The sequence below is a fragment of the Helianthus annuus genome, chromosome 16 (assembly GCF_002127325.2).
Source record: "Helianthus annuus cultivar XRQ/B chromosome 16, HanXRQr2.0-SUNRISE, whole genome shotgun sequence".
NCBI classification, from domain to species: Eukaryota; Viridiplantae; Streptophyta; class Magnoliopsida; order Asterales; family Asteraceae; genus Helianthus; species Helianthus annuus.
Window position 1 is genome coordinate 55,864,188 of NC_035448.2, and position 16,335 is coordinate 55,880,522.

Below are 16,335 nucleotides of genomic sequence, written 5' to 3' on the forward strand. Positions count from 1 at the left end.
ACCAAAGAAAAAGACAACAACTGATGGATGAGGAAGATGAAAATAGGTATGCTGAGCACAGAAAAGAGTCTATAAAAAATCAATTACGATATAGATTGGATGATGCTTCATTCAAATTTCAAGCTTAAGTTGCTCAAACACTTCAGAAGTTGGCAAGCAGGCCTCAATCGCCAAACTCCTCTCAAATAAAACTTCTCCCAAGAAACCCATCAGACCCAAAAATACTAAAGTGGAAGTCTGACAAACAGACCCATGAATTGACTTTGATGAAGTCTGATGGTAGTGTTGAAAAGATATCAAAGGAGAATGCACTTGGTCTGAATCCAGTTCACCTCCAAGATCTTTTTAACCTTCAACTTGATAGGGATGAAGATGATACTGATTCTTTGGATTTTGGGCTCCAATTCAAAGGGCAAATCCAGGAAATGTTGATGAGAGAATAAAGAAAAGCTGATTTCTAAAATCTACCGATTCCTTGATTTAGTTTTGCTGAAAGTTGTTGAGGCAGGTGATTGTGTTTTTGTAGTTAACGTTTGTTGAACTTTAAGTTGTATTCAAATTCTATGAAGTACGTATGTCTATAAACAGTTTATATTGTCTTTTTGGGTAAACAGTTAAATTGTATGTAATTGATATTATTAACCGATAATCTATGTTTATAGTTGTCTTTTAGCTATAATAGATAACACGTTTTGGTACAATATCAATGCACGTATCTATATGTTCTATTAATATGTTTTATGCATGCTTGTCTAAGAAACGACTCGTGTTTGCAGCTCTCATTTTTAATGAGAGTACTAAATTCTTTGTTAATAACATTATTCTCTTAACATCTGTTTACCAACCTTTGTAATTTCTGTTGACTGACCTTTTTAACATAGGTTGACTAACATGCATATCAGTTTACTATCTATCCATCTGGCAAGCTCTGTTGGAGATAATGGATAAATTATTTTAGTAAAGTCTGTTGGAAAGCAACAGAGGTTTTTAAAAGTTAATAGACAACAGTAGTTTGCTATCAAATAATGGAATTGCTGTTGAATAAACTTATTGACCATTAGTGTATATCAATTTTATAAGTCTGCACTAATTATTTTTTTTACTCTCTGTCAATATGGGCTATGCATGGTTTTCTAAGAAACAGATGTTTGTGCTTAAACAGATGTTTGGTCATAAACAGATGTTTCACCTTAAACAGATGTTTTGCCTTAAACAGATGTTTGGCCTTCTATATCTGATATTTGGATTTAACAGATGTTTGGCCATAAACAGATCTGTGGCGTTAAACCAAACATCTGTTTAAGGTCAACATCTGTTTGACTATTGGTCAACATCTGATTAACTTTTGGTCAACATCTGTTTTGATTTTGAACAACATATCATTAAAGTAATTTTGTAAAGTAGTTTGCTCTCAACATAATGGAATTGCTGTTGAATAAAGCTATTGATCATTAATTTATATCAATTTTGTAAGTCTGCAGTAATTGTTTTTTTTACTCTCTATCAATATATGTTATGCATGGTTTTCTAAGAAACGACCCGTGTAGTTATAGATAAAAAGAGAAAGAAAGAGTATAATACATGGCATAATAAAAGAAATAACTTTTCTCTTTTTCATCATTGACTTTCTTTTTCTTTTTCTTTTTATTACTTTAGAAAAAGAAGGTACAATTTCTGTTAAATTTTATAAATAATTATATTTTAGTATTCATATAAATTTCTTAAATATATTGTGTAATTAATTTATTACTGTTAGTAAATAAGTATTTATGAGTTTGTATATGTTTGGAATTTTTAAACCTTATACTCATTTAGAGTATTTTGTAATACATATTGGGCTATATGACATTTAATTAACAAACTAGAGTTAATTACACCGTAGTCCTTGTGGTTTATGAAATGTAACTAACTTAGGTACTAATAGTTTAAAGTAACAACATAAGGTTTTAACTTTTGATTTTTTAACATCCTAAAGCCTTAAGGCTAACAGGTGTTAAATACTAACTGAAAACTTATAGTATTTTTGTCAATTAAAGTCGCATCAAAAAATCAAACACACTTTACAATCTGGATACAAACTAGCCTAGTATTTCATAGAGTTTTTTTTGAAGATAAAGGACATAACGTGCAAAGTCATGAACATCCATCTTGTTAAATTCGCCTTTTTGTGTTTGAAACCGAACCGAATTGTAATTCAGTTTTCGGTTTAGTCATGCCACCTCTTCTAAAGCCGAGCTTTCACAACCGCTTTCCTAGCCAAACCGAGCACACCGATCAACTCTGGATACAAACTCTTCCTTATTTCCGCATACACCTCACCATCCCACTTCCGTTAAACATAACTAGGGCTGAGCAATTTACGGTTCTAAACCGCCAGAACCAGGGAACCAAACCGGAACCGTCAAATCCAAACCGTATTGTTGTATTTAGGGTCCGGTTCCGGTTCTTAAGTTTGGGAGAAAACGGTTCCCGGTTCGGTTCCGGTTATAACTGACGATTTTGTCTAAAGAACCGCGAGAACCGGTTTAGGTTTAAATTTAAATAGTATATATATTTTAAAACCCTATTAATTCATTTAAACTTTAGATGTTATATTTAAAAATGTATCTAGTATTAACAAATATAAAAATAGTTTCGACATAATGTTTAAATAAAGTTTTTGTGATGGTTAACTAAAAGTCTTTAGTTAACTTTTGTTTTTTCACATTGTATACGGTCGGTTTAAAACATTTTATTGTTGCTACTTTTACTCTGATTAGTTTGAATTTTGGATGTTGCAACTCTTCGGTGTATGTTTTAAACAGTTTATTGTTTTAATTGTTTTTCATTTTGTTGTTAGTTTTACGATTTAATTGACAACCGGTTCTGGCAAGAACCATTTAGGAAAGAACCATTTAACCCGGTTCCGAACCGAACCGGAACCGTTAGAATACGGTCGGTTCGGTTCCGGTTCTTATATTTAGAATTAAAAAGTTCCGGTTCGATCCCAGTTTGGTTCGATTCGGTCTGGCTCTGAACCGTTGCACAACATAACATAAGTTTGGTTTTGAATTAGAGCACGATCCATTAAGTAATGGGCCAGATAAGATTAGTTCCCTAGTTGTTAAATCCGAATTCAGCCCATTAATAATAAGTAGTGTGAAACAAGGTCACTTGGAATTAACAATTCATTAAGACAATTATTGCAAATTAAAGTTTATTCATCGTGGATTACAGATCAGATGCATTTTGGCAACTGTTACAGATCAGATCTATTTAGTCTACAGGTTACCGATCAGATCTAATTCATTCACAAATTTTCTTGTTATACAGAGTTTCCTCCATCACCAATCACCACAAACTAATTAACAATGGCTGAAACCATTGCCTCTGAAATCCTGAAAGCCGTTTTGAAAACCCTGGCCTCTAAAGCCTTCAAGACATACGATCGGTCCAAAGGAATTCATTCAGAGCTGAAGAAACTAGAAACCACATTGATAAAGATCCAGTCTCTGCTTAATGATGCTTCTCAGAAGGAAACAACTGATGAAGGTGTTAAACAGTGGCTGAATGATCTCCAACACTTGGCTTACGATGTAGATGACGTGCTTGATGATTTGGCAACCGAAGATACGCGTCGGAAGCTCAATCAGGAATCTGGAGCCATGACCAGCAAGGTAAGAAAGCTCATCCCAGCTAGTTTCACAAATTTATCACTAAGTCAAAGGATGCATCCTAAGTTAGATTATATAACTGCCAAATTTGAAGATCTAGAAAAGGAGAAGGATCGTCTAGGTTTGATTAATCTAAAAGATGAAAAACCTAAAAGACTTTATAAGATCTCTTTGTTAGATACATCTTGTATTGTTGGAAGGCAGGAGGAAATAAAGGAATTGCTAGCGAAGCTATTTGAGAATGGGTCATGTACTCAGAACTTTAGCATCGTGCCCATAGTTGGTATGGGTGGGTTAGGGAAAACCACTCTAGCAAGAATTTTGTATGATGATGCGGAAGTTAAGAAGCACTTTGAACTCAAGGCTTGGGTTAGTGTCTCAGATCAGTTTGATATCTTTAATATAAGTAAAGTTATCTTACAATCTGTGAAAGGGGAAGGCAACGAATTCACAGATCAAAATCTCCTTCAAGTAGCTCTAAAAAATCAACTTAAAGATAAAAGATTCTTGATAGTATTAGATGATGTTTGGAGTGAAAGTCATGAGGATTGGCAGACCCTAGTGAGCCCATTTAAAGAGTGTGCCGCTGGAAGTAAAATTATAATGACAACTCGAAAGGTGCAATTGCTCACAAAGCTGGGTTATGTTCATCTAAACCATGTGCAGACTCTGTCACATGATGATGCTGTTTCCTTATTTGCCCAACATGCGTTGGGTGCAGATAACTTTGATTCACATCCAGTTTTAAAACAATATGGTGAAGGCATTGTGGAAAAATGTGATGGCTTACCTTTGGCTTTAACAGTACTTGGAAGGTTATTAAGAACAAAAAATGAAGAAGAAGAGTGGAAGGAGCTGTTGAATAATGAGATTTGGAGGTTAGGTAAAAAAAGATGAGATTGTCCCAGCTCTTAGATTGAGTGTTGATAAGCCGGACGTCACGACATTCCTCCGTCGTGCGCCCCAGAGTTCGACACGCGAAGCACGGAGCGCCACAAACCCATTCCCGTTTACACATCACCATGACATCATCATTGTGATGTCATGGTGATGTCACAACCTTTGTTCTATGTTGACTAAATGAAAGATTTAATCAGAAACATGTTCTGGGCCGTAATTCCAATCATGTGGGCCGAAACTTGTCTTGGGCCTTTGACTTTCATTTGGGCTCAAATTAGAAACGACGAAACAGAATGTGTTTTGTCGACTTTGTTGTTTCGCCGTGCCATCTTTGCGTTTCGTCATGTCTGTGTCTGTTTTAGTATAAATAGCTCTCATAGTTTCTGTGTGAAACTTGGACGAGACGAGAGCTGTGTGAGACATTGAGAGAGAGTCATTAAACATTGTTTGTATATGTTTGTATCGTTCTCATCCCTAATCAATAGATATTGAATCTTTTGGTTACGCGTGTTCTTCTTTTACACTTTGTTTGGTTTGCACCGTCACGGGGATTCCGCACCCCTTACCGTGTTTGTGATAAACAAGGTTAGGTTTACGTTATCGATCTACCAGAAAAACGGGACCTACAATTGGTATCAGAGCTTTGGCTCTTTTCCTTGTTTAAAACCAAAAATAGTTCGGTTTTTATCAAGTTTGAACCTGATTGTTTATGATTTTCTGAAAAAGTGTTCTTGAAAGTTTATATATTTTCTGAAAAATTTACTAAAATCAGTGTTTATCTTGTTGTTTTGCTAAAAGTTTGTTCAAAAACCTTGTTTGTTTGAGTGTTTACATGTTAGCATTTGGGTTTTTATTGAAAGTTTTAGCAAAAATTGTTGTTCGAAAATTTATCGGTCACCAGAATATTCAAAGTGTTCATCAAATCTTCATTGTGTTCTTGATAAAGTTCAGTGTTTGATCTTTGTTGAAATATTTACTAAAGTGATTTTGATTATAATATTGTTGTTGTTTTAATATTGTGTACTTCAAATGATGTGTTGTTGAAAAATGAACCATCAACAGTAGGATGGTTTGAAATTTGTGGCCTATTATTTTGATAATTGTGGTAAGAGTATGGTGTAAGTTGAAATATGGTGCATTGTTATCAGACAAAAGGATAAGGCTTCCTTCAAAAGATCTCACTTACTCTCCTTGATCTTATCCCCAAAAGCACAACCAGTTTCGTCAACCTTCAATTGCTGTTTCGTAATCCTACTTATAAAATCACTTTCATCGAGATCTATATCATCATTCATTTTCGTCGTTATCATTATTATAATCAATTAAAATTGTGTTTCGTTGCCTTAATCAAACAGTTTCGTCGATCTAAATCTTAATTCAGTTTCGTCGCCATATTGACTTTCGTCGAACTCATTTGTCATTCCAGAGTTACGTCACATGATATCTCAATTTCATTGGTCCAATGAGATCTCATTTTAGTCGGTTCACATGATTTTTTTCCTTGAAAGCATTTATGGTATCTACATTCATGATTAGCATTGAAAGGTCCAATAGCTTTATCTGACATTTGCATGTGAAAGCTTAAAGGATAAGACCATCTTTGTTTTGTCGTTTATGTAAGTTTCCTCATTTATCATATAAGTCAAGTTTTGCCAACATTGTTTATTAAACAAAGTTTCGCCCAAAAAGTAACCAGGCTTCGTCGCATGTGCTGGGCCGATTTTTTTTTGAGCTGGGCCGTTTTTTTTTAATCAGATTGCATGTATCGGTCCAATCAAATCATTACTTATCAAGTTTAGTCAAAGGTTACATCACATAGGGGTTTCACCAAATAATCAAGCTTCTTCGTTAATCAAGTTTTGTCAAGTATAAGTATTAGACGATTAACAGTTAACGGTTTCATCACTTGAAGTTTAGTTTCATCATAAAGTTATCACTTTTATACACCAATCATGAGTTGTACGAGCCCATGGGATTGGAGTACGGACCCACGACCAGCTCAAAATCAGACTTCGATGCCCGAATATTTAGCGAATTCCATACCTCGACCCCCTCCACATCATGGCCGCATATTTAATGAATTCCATTCCTCAAGCCCAACCTCAACCTCAAGTTTCCACAACACAACCTCAATTCAATCCAAGTGTCGATTGTGGTCCGGCCATACAGTTGGGAAACTGTGATCAAACAAGAACTGCGTTTTACGCTGAAATTGTCAAGAATGTCAATGATGGTGAATCTTTGGGAAATGATGACAGTTCAGGATATAGTGGCAGTACTGATGAAGATGGCTCAGGTGTGAGTGATTACAGTTCAGAATCGGACATGAATGAGGGAATGGATTCTGAAGCTGATAATTTGTCGAATGATGCTAATGAGAAATCTGACATGAACAAGAAAGCTGATGTTACATCAGAAGAAATGGAGAAGATTCTCACTGAAGATGGATCTTTTTCTTGTCAAACTGCCTTTATGGCTAATGTCACAGTTTTTACAAGTCAGGTAAAATCAGAAACTTCTAGCATATGTAGTGATTGTGCTGATATGAAAACTTGAATGTGCTAAATTGAAACGTGAATCTGAAACGGTTCATAGTCACAATCAGAGTTTAGTGATTGAGCTTTCAAAGTGTAAAGAGGCAAACATGGCTTTAGTTCGAAACGAAAAGGAATTTAAATCTGTAATTGAAACCTTAAAGAAAAGTGTTTCCGAAGTGAACAAAGTTGTTTATCATAAACAAGTTAGTATTAATGATTACATTAACATCATTGAGGAAACTAAAAAGGAACTAGCCATTGCCAAATGCGAGCATGATGCTATCAAGCAAAAATTGGAGAGTTATTCTAACTCCCGATTTGTGCTTGATCACATCATTGACGTTCAACAGCAAAAAGGGAAAAGAAAAGGCATAGGGTATAAGGTGTGTCCACCTCCTTTGAGACACAACTATACCAAAATGCCCGATGAAGAGGATATGCCTCGGTATGAACCCAGTGTGCCTCTTGATTATGAGGAAGTTACTACTGGCCTAGGGTTCAAACCGGACAATTCATCGGAGGGCTCATCTGATAACAAAGAAAAGTCATCATGTGCTTCAAATCAAAGTCCTCCAACCATTGAGGACTATGATTCTTCAGATGATGAATCAGATGTAAGTGACCAGGATGAATCACTTGATGAGACGAAAGGAGTAGAAATTCCAATAGAGAATCATATTCTTTGTGATCCTCCTACTCCTGCCGTGCAACCTGTTGCCAAGCAAGTGATAGATCCTGTCAAAGATGTCAAGAATGACAAGGAAAGTGTGTCTGCTGTTAAGGAACAAAACATGATAAAAGAACTGTTAAGGAACAAGAAACGAAACAACGTCGTCATAACATCAAAGCTGTTGAAAAGGCTTTAAAATCTGAAGTCAAAACGGTTAAAAGGAAACCTAGTTTGTCACAACCATTAAAACCAGAACTGTACATAATACACAATCTGGTAAACAAAAACAAACTTGGAAACCTAAAACGGGTGAAAGTTCAGGGGAAGGTGCTGTGTTTGAAAATCATCAGGAAATTGAAATTACACTTCTTGATTCTCAGGGGCAACCCAAGTCTATGAAGGCTTGGGTCCCCCTCTCCAATTAATCTCTGAGTGAGTGTGTAGGAAGTTCTAGGAGGAACTTTCGATAGTCATAGGATTGTTGATAGTGGAGCGTCCTTGCACAAGATAGGCGATAGAAGAAATTGTTGCCTTTGATGGAGAGAAAAAGAAAGGGGAAACAAAGTTGTCTGTTGAAAGAAATTGATAACTTCGACAAAATGAAAAATCATTCCAAAAGTGTGATTGTTAAAGGCTTTGATCGGGTCCCCGGGATAGATTCAAATCAAAATGTACGCACCTGCAGCACGTCTGAAGTTCAAAATCAACAAGATGAACGTGCAGTGTACATTTCTTCGCGGTGTAATTGAAGAAAATGTGTTTGTTGAACAAACCAACCGGGTGTGCGGATGCCTTGGCGTGGATTGAACAACCGCACACTACTTCTTCTCAAGAGAAAGACAAAGACCTTCGCTGGTGCAATATGGAAGACCAGCCGGACCCGGAGGTTTCTGATCTTGTTGCTGTGAAGAGATTTCTCAGTAGCTGTAAAAATCGACTTTGAAGTCCACACCGGGTGGATATCCAGTTTGGGAGAGCACTCAGATTCCTTGCAATGCACGAAGCAGTTGCAGGACACGGTTTTAAATTTCTAATCTCTCCTATACTTGTCGATATTTAAGTTGCTTTATGAATTATTATCATCTCGTACAGCACTCTTTGGCCAGACACGTTGATCTTAAATATCACCTCACACGTGATTGTTTCACTATGAAACTCGTCAATGTTGTCATGGTCCACACCGATTACCGACATGCCAACTGATTTTTCCAAAATTCGATAAATCAATTCTGATTAAAATTAATTTTGGTAAACGGCATTAAGGTAAAACATGAGTTAACCGACATCGGAAAATCATTTTTGTAAATATTTGTTTGTGTTTTCTTAACTTATCATAGTTTGTTGATTTTAGGGGGAGTAAATCCAAATTTTAAAAATCCAAAAACATCGAAAAATTTCAAAAACACAAAAACAATAGAAAAACAAAAATGAGTTTCCTGGCGAGAAAAAGAGAAAATGATAGTACATCAGTGGTCTGTCCAAACCTCTTCAAACTGAACTTAAAATGAAAAATGTTAAGCAGCTCTATAAAAGATTTATAGGTAGGCTCACAATCATTTTAAAGTGTGCAGGGCGATATAAATCCTTAATCGACTGATGACCAGGTGGGAACCATTCATTGGCATATGGTCTTGGTACCGAAATTTCGTTTGATAGATTGCCGAGGTTTTGAGATATTCGGTCTTTATGCTGCTTATCATCTGGGTATCATGGTTGTATCTTTTACCGAAAAAAAAAAACGGGGACGCAAGTCTAGATCTTCCATGATACTATACATACGTGTACATACTGCATTCGACCTCAATAAGTGATCAACAATCACATGTCCAAACAAATAAGTGATAAAATATCACATTTATCCGGGAGTCAAGTTCGTCTCTCTGCTGTACGAAAGTACTGACCTGTTCACGGACTTGCTCCTGTGCCCTCATGCATATGAAAATCAAGTTCCTCATCAATAAGTGATTCTATCAGATAGGGCTTGTTTTCAATCAAAATAAGTGAGCTTCTCACATCTTTTATACGGTCAAACAGATGATAATTGGTATACTCACCGGTAAGATGAACCCTCGTGCATACCTTGATACGGAAATATGTCGTGTGTGGATGAACACCGGTCGGTAAGTATAAATCATACCTTAACGTATCCCCTCGCCATGATTACATTTGATAAGTTGAGCTTATGTGGACAACAATACCGATAATCGTTATAGGATGCTTTTCTAAATGTTAACTAAAAGAACAACAAGAGCGTTTTGACATGACCGTACACTGATATGATTCTCTTACCCTCGAAACTCGCAAAAAGAATGTCTGTAAATATTTATTTACTGTTTTCAGCTGCATCTTTGTATATATTTACTTATTGTTTTCCGTCTTTACTTTTGAAAAATGAAAATTCCAAAAAGACTTTAGGTGTGTTTTAATATAAACTTTCTAAAATCCAAAAAGATTTTGCTTCTAGTGTATTTTTGATTGACCGATGTTGGAACTCAAATCTATCTTACCCAAAATCCTGGTTGTATGCCGGAAAACAATTGCATCTTCATAAATGTTCGAAGATAACGAGTTTTGAAAGTTAAAGGATTAAAATTGATTATTTTCTAAACATTCAAACTGTTGTCGGTCGGTGGTTGATTGAGAATTGATCTCATATGTCTCGTTTGTTTAATTTGACTATATTCCAAGCGGTTGTTCTCATTATGCGTTTAGATTTCTTGCATGTGCAGATGCTAAAGGCAAGGAGAACATGTTCGATGACAAGCTTCGGAATGAAGACACGACGTGAAGGCACTCAAAGGATAAAGATGATCGAGTTGCCGCTGAGCCTTCATCAACACCACAAGGATCTAAAGAATTAACAAGTCAAAAGATTCACGAGCATGACTCAATGGAGAGTTCAATCTAAGGGGGAGTTTGTTAACACACTTCCTAAACGAAATGGGGAGTTTGTTGATACACTTTCTTCTTACGACGTGTGAAGACTTTGAAGATCCTCCGACATGAAAGACACATAAGACGAACCATCACAGAAGACGAACCATCACGAGTAGCGTCCAAGGGGGAGTTTGTTGATACACTTTGTGTGGACGCGACTTGGCTTGGTTCGACTTGGTTTCGACACGGTTGGGTCCGGCTTAAGCCCGACGTCACGACATTCCTCCGTCGTGCGCCCCAGAGTTCGACACGCGAAGCACGGAGTGCCGCAAACCCATTCCCGTTTACACATCACCATGACATCATCATTGTGATGTCATGGTGATGTCACAACCTTTGTCCTATGTTGACTAAATGAAAGATTTAATCAGAAACATGTTCTGGGCCGTAATTCCAATCATGTGGGCCGAAACTTGTCTTGGGCCTTTGACTTTCAGTTGGGCTCAAATTAGAAACGACGAAACAGATTTAGGATTAATATGTATGTCGACGAAACAGAATGTGTTTCGTCGACTTTGTTGTTTCGCCGTGCCATCTTTGTGTTTCGTCATGTCTGTGTCTGTTTTAGTATAAATAGCTCTCATAGTTTCTGTGTGAAACTTGGATGAGACGAGAGCTGTGTGAGACTTTGAGAGAGAGTCATTAAACATTGTTTGTATATGTTTGTATCGTTCTCATCCCTAATCAATAGATATTGAATCTTTTGGTTACGCGTGTTCTTCTTTTACACTTTGTTTGGTTTGCACTGTCACGGGGATTCCGCACCTGTTACCGTGTTTGTGATAAACAAGGTTAGGTTTACGTTATTGATCCACCGGAAAAACGGGACCTACATTGAGCTACAATGATCTTTCTGCATGTTTAAAGCAGTTGTTTGCACACTGCTCCTTGTTCCCCAGGACTATATGTTTGACAAAGACGATTTGATTTTACTGTGGATGGCGGAAGGTTTTTTGAACACGTCTTCTTCAAACAAGTCAATGGAACGGTTAGGTGTGGAGTATTTTGAAGAGTTGTTGTCAAGGTCATTGTTTCAACATGCACCTAATAACAAATCTTTGTTTGTGATGCATGACTTGCTGAATGATTTGGCTACATCTGTTGCTGAAGAATTCTTTTTAAGATTAGACATTGTGAAGGTGAAGGATTTTAGGAAGGAATTCCTTGGAAAAGTATCGCCATATGTCATTTGTTCGTGAGGAATATGAAGCTTACTTGAAGTTCAAGCCCATCAAAAGTGCTACAAGTTTGAGAACTTTCTTAGCAGTGTCCGTTGAACTGGAAGATAGTTGGGAAGAGTTCTACTTATCTAGTAAGATTCTGGTTGACTTACTTCCGGAATTACCATTTTTAAGGGTTCTAAGTTTAAATGGTTATTTCATCAGTGAAGTACCAGAGACCATTGGCAGTTTGAAGCACTTGCGATACCTTAATTTATCTTGTACTTTAATCACATCTCTACCAGAAAATGTCGGCAATCTCTACAATTTACAGTCATTAATCCTTTATAGATGTAACCGTCTAAGTATGTTGCCCATAAACTTCTCAAAGCTTAAAAACTTGCGGCATCTGGATATTAGGGATACTCCACTTTTGAGTAAGATATCCTTAGGGATTGGCAAGCTGAAAAGCTTACAAACTCTCTCCAAGATCATTATCGGTGGAGATAATGGCCTTGCAATAGCCGAGCTTAAAGACCTCACAAATCTTCATGGGAAGACTCATATCAAGGGGCTGGAAAAAGTGGAAATAGCGTCGCATGCATCTGAGGCAAACTTATCGCAAAAAAGGCTAAGCGGTATAGAACTAGAATGGAGTGACGTGTTTAATGATTCTAGAAAGGAATCTCTGGAAAAGGAGGTCCTCGATGCGTTGAAGCCTCATAGTGAGAGTTTGATAAAGCTTGGAATAGTGTCATATGGGGGTATAGAGTTTCCTGATTGGGTTGGGGATACATCGTATCTTAATCTGATTAGTGTGTCTCTACGTGGCTGTAAACATTGATAAAGCTTGGAATAGTGTCATATGGGGGTATAGAGTTTCCTGATTGGGTTGGGGATACATCGTATCTTAATCTGATTAGTGTGTCTCTACGTGGCTGTAAACATTGTACATCTTTACCACCACTTGGGCAGTTGCCCTCACTTAAGGAGTTGTATATTGAAGACATAAATGAGGTGAAAGCTATGGGTTCAGAGTTAATTGGGACCAGTCGTGCATTCACATCACTTGAAGTTCTTGAATTACGGAATATGAAGAGGTTGGAAGTATGGTCAACTCGTATTGAGGTCGTGTAGTTTCCATGCCTTAAAAAGCTTGTTATTAGAGGTTGTCCTAATTTGGTTCAAGTGTCACCTGGAGCACTGCCCTTATTGAATATTCTAGAAGTATCTGAATGTGAGAGTGGTCTATTGAGAAAGCTGTTTCAAGTTGCTTCATCAGTCAAGGAGTTGAGAATAGAATTTATGTTAGGGCTTAGTGATGTGGCGTGGAGAGGTGTTATTGAGTATCTTGGAGAAGTTGAAACTTATTCATAACCAATTGTAACGAAATAAGATACTTGTGGGAATCAGAAGCAAAGGCGAGTAAGGCTCTTACAAAGTTAAGGAAGTTGAGAGTACATGAATGTCAAAATATGGTGAGACTTGGAGAGAAAGAGGAGGAGGATTGTGGGAGCAACCTCCTAACAACTCTTGGGTTCTTATGGATAAAAGGTTGTCAGAGTATGGAGCATTGTAGGTGTCCAAATGGGCGCTACGCTCCGAAATCGCGGATATGGTACAACTCCAATCTTATTGGAACTTTAATGATGCGTGTAGGTTGTCTTCGAAGGTGGGAAAAAACTTAAGGTTAAGAGCAGAAGCATGTCTTCTAAACCCGACCCAATCAAAGCTGAGGTATCACATGCCCCAGTATCCTCCTCATCCGCGAACCGGTTTTGTCGCAACCCCCGTCCCCTAATTACCCGGGAACGGGCGGCCGTGGCCAGTATTAGTGGTATCGGTGTGTATCAGTTTAGCAGCGGAAATTACATCAGGACCGTAGTTAGGAAATATTTTATCAGAGTAAAATATCACACTTTTATAGTATTAAACACATGGGAAATTCCCAAGTTTCCATTATGTAATACCCCGAACCTTAATGTACTGGTTATAAACGTATGAATTATGTAATTTATATTTCATATATTGTTAAACGAGTAAGTAAGATGATTGGGTGAAAGGTGAAATATCTTGACAAGTCTTGGCTAATATAGGAGACCGTTTAATATTAATAATTAAATATATTATTTTTGACCTTACTCCATTTTTAATCAAACTTAGGTTAAAACGTAGATAAAAATATGCTCGTTCTAATGACATATTCGTTTAGAGTATTTTGTAATACATATTCTGGCCACCTGCTGCTTAATAACCGAACCAATGAGAAAATTGTTACCTCATTGTCGTTTTTAAATAGAAATGATTAGTTGGATTTTGCGTTATAATCACTCTTTACTTCTACCATTATGCTTATAGAGCTCTTTGTTGGATTTTGCGTTATAAATAAAAAACGTCCTTTAATCTTTTTATCCTATTGTAGTTTGAATCTATCTTCATAATATGTATATGCTTCGTTTCCTCGTGGGTATCTTTGTATGACTGAACTGTAACACTATTATTTCAATAAAGTGCAAAAGATAGTATGAGTGATTATGTTCAAATCAAGAATCACTTCAATAAGATTATCTACCTATGGTTGTACTTGTAACTGTTGTCACATACAATTTATATCCTCTTGATGCTTTCAAAGGTATAGATAATTGCAAGAAATCCATTCAGATTCTTAATACTAAGGCCCATCATGGAGGATTTTGGCAGAATAATAACTAGTCAACATAAAATATTGACTGTTAATATATGGAATGCATAATGACGGTATCTTCAAGTATAAAAATAAAAAGTTAGTGATAGAGAAATTATCATGTTCCGTATTAATCTAAGAGTTATGTTGTTCAGAATTGTATATTTCAAGCATATATTTTTTTGAGATTTAAACATGCGCGTTTGCAAATTGCGGATAATAATTGCTAGCTACTAATCTAAAAAAACATGCAGCTTGTGGAACAGGCCTAAAAATTAAAATGTGTTACAAGAACATGCCCATCAAGTTTGATAAGGGGGCGTTTGGTTTGCGGAATGATTTGGAATTGAAATTGGAATTCGTATAGGAATTAGAATTTGAAGAAATTGGATTTGGAATTTAAACATTCCAATTGGAATTGGAAATTGTTGGATTTGGAATCTCAATTCCATTTTTGTTGTGTTTGGTTGTCAAATGAATTGGAATCCATCACCCCGACACCCACAACCACCATTTCGGGTCGAAATGGTTCGATTAGAAACGGTACTGGTGGAAACGGTACGGGTCAAAACGGTTCGGGTGGAAACGGTTCGCGTCAAAACCTTTTGGGTCGAAACGGTATGGGTCGAAACGCTTTGCGTCGAAACAGTTCGGATCGAAACCAGTATGGGCCGAAACGGTTCGGTTCAAAACGGTACGGGTTGACATGGTACGGGTCGAAACGGTACAGGTCAAAATGGTACGGGTCGAAACGGTTCGCATTGGAACTGTAAGCGTCGAAACGGTACGGGTCGAAACGGTTCGCGTCGAAACGGTTCGATTCGAAACAGCACGGGTCGAAACCGTTAGCGTCGAAACATTACGGGTCGAAACGTTCGCGTAAAAACGGTACGAGTGGAAACGGTACGGGCCGAAACGGTTCGGATCGAAACCAGTATGGGTCGAAAGGGTACGGGTTAAAACGGTTCAGGTCGAAACGGTCAAAGATTCCAATAATTTACTTTAATTCCTTCACATATAGGAAGGATTTTGAATTCCTTTATAAGTTAAAGGAATTTGAAGGAATTCATGCCTAATTCCAATTCATGTTCCATGTTAATCTAAGAGTTATGTTGTTCAGAATTGTATATTTCAAGCATATATTTTTTTTGAGATTTAAACATGCTCGTTTGCAAATTGCGGATAATAATTGTTAGATACTAATCTAAAAAACATGCAGCTTGTGGAACAGGCCTAAAAATTAAAATGTGTTACAAGAACATGCCCATCAAGTTTGATAAGGGGGCGTTTGGTTTGCGGAATGATTTGGAATTAAAATTGGAATTCGTATAGGAATTAGAATTTGAAGAAATTGGATTTGGAATTTTAACATTCCAATTGGAATTAGAAATTGTTGGATTTGGAATCGCAATTCCATTTTTGTTGTGTTTGGTTGTCAAATGAATTCGAATCCATCACCCCGGCACCCACAACCACCATTTCGGGTCGAAATGGTTCGATTCGAAACGGTTCGATTCGAAACGGTATTGGTGGAAACGGTACGGGTCGAAATGGTTCGAATGGAAACGGTTCGCGTCAAAAAGGTTTGGGTCGAAACGGTAAGGGTCGAAACGCTTCGCGTCGAAATGGTTCGGATCGAAACCAGTATGGGTCAAAACGGTTCGATTCGAAACGGTTCGGTTCGAAACGGTACGGGTTTACATGGTACGGGTCGAAACGGTACAGGTCAAAACGGTACGGGTCGAAACGGTTCGCATCGAAACGGTATGGGTCGAAACGGTTCGCGTGGAAACGG

The 16,335-nt window shown here is 37.2% G+C and overlaps 1 pseudogene; it reads left to right on the top strand.

The window, feature by feature from the left end:
- Positions 1-3,277: 3,277 nt before the first annotated feature.
- Positions 3,278-13,081, top strand: LOC110917678 (annotated as a pseudogene).
- Positions 13,082-16,335: the final 3,254 nt, after the last annotated feature.